Source organism: Euprymna scolopes, chromosome 17 (genome assembly GCF_053919585.1).
Source record: "Euprymna scolopes isolate OS-2025 chromosome 17, ASM5391958v1, whole genome shotgun sequence".
Classification (NCBI taxonomy): domain Eukaryota; kingdom Metazoa; phylum Mollusca; class Cephalopoda; order Sepiida; family Sepiolidae; genus Euprymna; species Euprymna scolopes.
This window is the reverse complement of record NC_136498.1, coordinates 45,894,784-45,899,922: the sequence shown is the minus strand read 5'-3', so window position 1 is coordinate 45,899,922 and position 5,139 is coordinate 45,894,784. Positions and strand designations below refer to the sequence as shown.

At 35.0% G+C, this 5,139-nt stretch overlaps 1 pseudogene; it reads right to left on the bottom strand.

Moving 5' to 3' along the window:
* Window positions 1-628: 628 nt before the first annotated feature.
* On the bottom strand, window positions 629-768 carry LOC145297211 (U2 spliceosomal RNA; annotated as a pseudogene).
* Window positions 769-5,139: the final 4,371 nt, after the last annotated feature.

Below are 5,139 nucleotides of genomic sequence, written 5' to 3'. Positions count from 1 at the left end.
TCTATATATAATATTATTCTTGCAAACTATACAATGAAGGGACCATCTCATTTTCATATTACATTCAGAAAAATTGATTTTATTAAGTAGCTGTATCTTAGTTAATTGTCCTTGCGAGAAAATTGTTTTAAGTGTTCAATGTAAAATTGTGATTTAATAAATATTTGAACAATAATAATATTGATAACATATTTAATTTAATTTATGTGGAATTGTTATTCCGACATCGACTTAAAAAAGAAACTTTTAGGAGTTATGTGTCCCTACTTTGTTTGTTTAAACAGACTATACACTAAATAAAATAATTTGGTAATCTCAATACGTGTTATGCTTGAAAAAATAATTCCGTGCAGATAGAACAAGGCCGATAGCCATTAGTCCCGTGATCTCGTGTAATGAATGAATAAGTGAATGTAGGATTGATATGAAATTCTTAAAGATAAACTAATATGACCGAAAAATTAGCTGAAATAACTTAAATAATAAAAAGTAACTGACTTAGAATGACTTAAATGACCGTAAAGATTAATTGAATGAACTTAAGAATGATTTGAATGCTTAAAAATAACTGGAATCCTTCAAATACAACTTGAATGATCTGAATACTGACATGAATAGCTTTGAGACTGACTGGTTTTAAAGTGGGTGATCATTTTTCTATTAAATTAATACACAAAAGTGATCACCCAATTTATATCACAATAAGTAAACCATGTTGTAAGAACAGATACTACCCTTTGATCTTAGCCAAAAAGGCCAAGAAATGAGTATTTATTTGCCCACCGCGGAGCAAATTAGGCACAAGGCCGATTTTAAATAAGAGGAGTGTAAGGGAAATGGAGACCAACTCCCTGGGGGGTAGGGGACTTGGATAGTGAAAATTTGTATGGGGTTGTCTCAACATATGGTCTTTGCTTGCAGTATCTGCCGGAACAGATACTACACTTTAATCTTAGCCAAAAAGCAAAGAAAATGATATTTATTTGCTCTCCGACAAAATAAACCACAAGGCCGATTTTTAACGTGAGGAGTGAAGGGGAAATGGGGACCAACTCCCAAGGGAGTAGGGGAGCGCTGGATAGTGATAATTGCTATCAAGGGTTGGCCCTTAATTGACCAAGGTCTTAAATGTGTGGTTTCCCCCATATATAGTCGTTACTTGCAGTATCTGCCGGAACAGATAATACACTTTGATCTTGGCCAAAATGGCAAGAAAATAGTATTTATTTGCTCCCCCACCGAGCAAATCAGACACAAGGCCGATTTTTAATGTGAGGAGTGAATGGGAAATGGCGACCAACTTCCCTGAGAGTAGGGGAGCTCGATAGTGGCAATTTGTATGGAAGGTTGCCCTTACATTGTCCAAGCTCTTATATGTGGGGTTGGAGTAGGCGAGCTGGATAGTGACAATTAGGTGAAGGATGCCCCTACATCGACCAAGGTCTTATATGTGTTTGGTATTTATTTGCTCCCCCACCGAGCAAATTATGCACAAGGCCGATTTTTAATGTGAGGAATGAAGGGGAAATGGGGGCCAGCTCCGCGGGGAGTAAGGGAGGTTGCTAGTGACAATTGGTATGAAGGGTTGCCCGTACATTGACCAAGGTCTTATATGTGAGGTTTCCCCCACATATGGTCTTTGCTTTGAGTATGTATTTATTTGCTTCCCCGCTGAGCAAATAAGGCACAAGGCAGTTTTGTAATGTGAGAGAGTGGAGAGAGAAAAGGAGACCAGCTCCCGTCGGGTGGGAAATGGGAGCTGGATAGTTACAATTGGTATGAAGGCTTGCCCCTACATTGATCAAGGTATGATATTTGGGGTTGCCCCACACATTGTCTTTTCTTCCAGTATCTGCCGGAGCAGATACAACACTTTGATCTTGGCCAATAAGCAAAGAATAGCGTATTCCTTTGCTCCCCCACTGAGCAAATTAGGCTCAAGGCCGATTTTTAAAGTGAGGAGTGAAGGGGAAATGGGGACCAGCTCCCCGGGGAGTAGGGGAGCTGGATAGTGACAATTGGTATGAAGAGTTGCCCCTACATTGACCAAGGTCTTATCTGTGGTGTCGCCCCCACATAAGGTCTTTGCTTGCAGTATCTGCCGGAACAGATACTACACTTTGATATTCATATTTAATTTATTTTGTTTAAAGAAAAACTTACAATTAAAAAAAATTCCAATATAAAATTAAAACATTTAAAAAAGTAAATCTTTGCCAAAAAAGCCAAGAAAAGATTCAAAAGCTAAGAGCAGCATCTATTAACAACACACCTTTCATCTAAACCAAAAAGGCTAATCATAAAAGTGTTACGGAGTTGACCTTTGAAAACTCTATCAAGCTCCTCCGCCATTTTTGGGTCTAAACACTTGATATTTTTGATATAGGTTCCTAGGACATGCATTTTACTTAATAACTTGATTTGAAACCAAAACAATAAATCTTTAAAAGGTCATAATAGGGGTTAATTTAAAATAAAAATTGACCTCCACGGTATCTACCAAATTACTCAGATAATTTCTAGTCTAAGCATTTGAAATTTTACATAAAGTGTATTCAAAGACTGGGCGAGCTTTGTAATCAGCTTGGGTCGAAAATTTGAGGTACCAATATGTAAATGTATATATGTATGTATGTTTGCATGTCAGCCTAAAACTTTCGATAGAGGCAACGGATTTTCACAAAATTAGTATCGTTTTTAAGCTCGATCCTTCAGACGATAAATACCGAAGAATTGGCTAAAACCATTAATGTCTTCACTCTGAACTGGGGACTTTTGGTACAGGAAGGGGTGGCTTTTTTTTCGCCGATATTTTCGAAGGTCATCCTCTTTTTTCGATTGTCTAGCCGTAATGTAAAACGACACTTGCAGTTTGACGATGGTCGTAACAGCAAAGACGACATGTTTTTTTCCCGTGTCTTCCTCCCTCACGGTACAGGTTCGAGCCTGTCTTCCTACTACCACATATTTTTTTTTTGCTCAACACACACCTCCAAACATCTGGGAAACGCCGGACACCCGTGCTAGTATTTTAATACAATTTAAATACTAGGTATGATATTTTTATGGGGAGGGACAATGCAACTCGTTCGGATTTTTTAATTGCTACCAAATATATATAATTGATTGATATTAATTGGCCATTTCTAAAACAATTCGTATAACACGATTTGATGAAAATTTTATCATGTATATAAAATGCGTACACAAGTATGACATTCTCAGAACAAAAACTTTTGTCAGGAAAGTTCTGTGTGATTTTAGGTATAAAAGGGGGGAGGACGTTTTTTTGAAGTCTTAGCAATATGTTCCTATGAGATTTTCCTAACTATTTATTCCCCCAGGATTGTTTATTTTGTTGAGATTATACAAAAATTACAATGAAAATTTAATTGACTTCGGAGATTTATAATACTTAAATATCTATATAATAAACTGGAATAGATTTTCTCCGTCTGAATTTAGAAATAAGAGAATCAAAATAGTCTATGCTATACTGCCCCTTAATGTAAGTAGGATAATCCCTTACTGAGTTTAAAATTCGTTTCGCCTTCTGCATATATTCATCATATTAAAACCGTGTGACCTTAATAAAATTTGAACACTCTACAATTAATAAAAATTTACAGATACAAGAAAGACAGTCATTATTAAATAGAAGAAAAAAATTGTTGAATAAATTAAATTATTTAATTTTGTCCTTCTTATAAGAAATCCAATAGATTATAAATTTAAACAACGATCCAATCTTTTCGTTGATTAACGAAATGTTATTCTGCCATTCGAAATCTCTGCTGCGTATGCGTTCTGTAACTGTGTTGCGTTGCAATGAAGAAATAGTCTTACCCGGATATAAGAGATTCGAATATAAGTTAAACAAATATAAGAGAGCCCGTCTTTGGTCCCAAATTTGAGCCTGTGTTTATGTGCAGTGTATCCTGGATATAAAAAAAACCCTGATATAATGTAAACCGGGTATGAGAACCTCTGATATAAGTGTAACCCGTAGATAAGAGAGTTGTAGGAACAGGAGAAGAAGTCTCTCATATCCGGCTTACACTGCACAGCTGTACATATTTTAAGTAGATTTTTGACGCTTGCAAAGAATTTTTTTTTTTTTGAAACATAAAATACATTGGTTCTTAGCGCTTCATCTTTTTTTTTAATTTTTGCTTTCCATTTACGAATAACTATGAACATATATAAGAATTAAGTGTTTAAACAGAATTCACTATATTAGTTGCTTAGAACTATTCCCTGTGAACAACAATTCTTTTTTCTAAAACGTGATTTAAATGCTTACTTTCATTTATTTTTTTCATGTCTATATACGAAAACGAACATACTAGAAAATTTACTAAACACATTAAAAACACTTGCATGTCGAATATCTATATTTCTATTATTAGTATCAATGTAAAAATGTTTACCGTTGTCCCGCAGTATAATGTTTAACTAAGGTAACTACATTTTAGCGCATAATTTTTTTAGACTCCATATTTTTTCAAGTATTTATTGAAAAAGAAAAAAAAACGAAAATAAGTTATGATAATATTAGATTAAAATCTTATGTATGGAAGATTATATAAAGGAAAGACATAGAACTACCACCAGATATAGCCGAACAATTATTAAAACGGCGTTTAAAGTAATGGCGATTAGAGCCCATTTTCTTGTCTTTAAAGTACAATAAAGACTGCGAAACATAGAGAGGTCATTCACTTACAATATCCTTTCTCTTTTCTCACATATAAGCGCATCTATTCTTTCCTTTCATAAAGTATATTTGCATACAGTAAGTTTAATACAAGAGTCTCGGGTGAGTTCTAATCTATATTTGCCCTCTGAAAAGTACTAACAGCTTAAGCCAGTTTTCCTAAAATCTCTGCCATTATTTTTCTTCTATTTCTCTGTTTATAATTAAACGGAACTTCTATGAGCATGGAATTTTAGCCAACTACTTATGTGTTTAACGCAATACCGCGGAGCTCCTTCGCCATCGACACTTACTGCATGTTTTATACTCACATGTTTAACAATGTCTGTCGAGCCATCTTCTTTAATAACCTAACTTTTACCGAGCTCGTTCTAAATACATTTGTAACACAGAGCGGATGACGGCTGTATGCAAATGCCGAG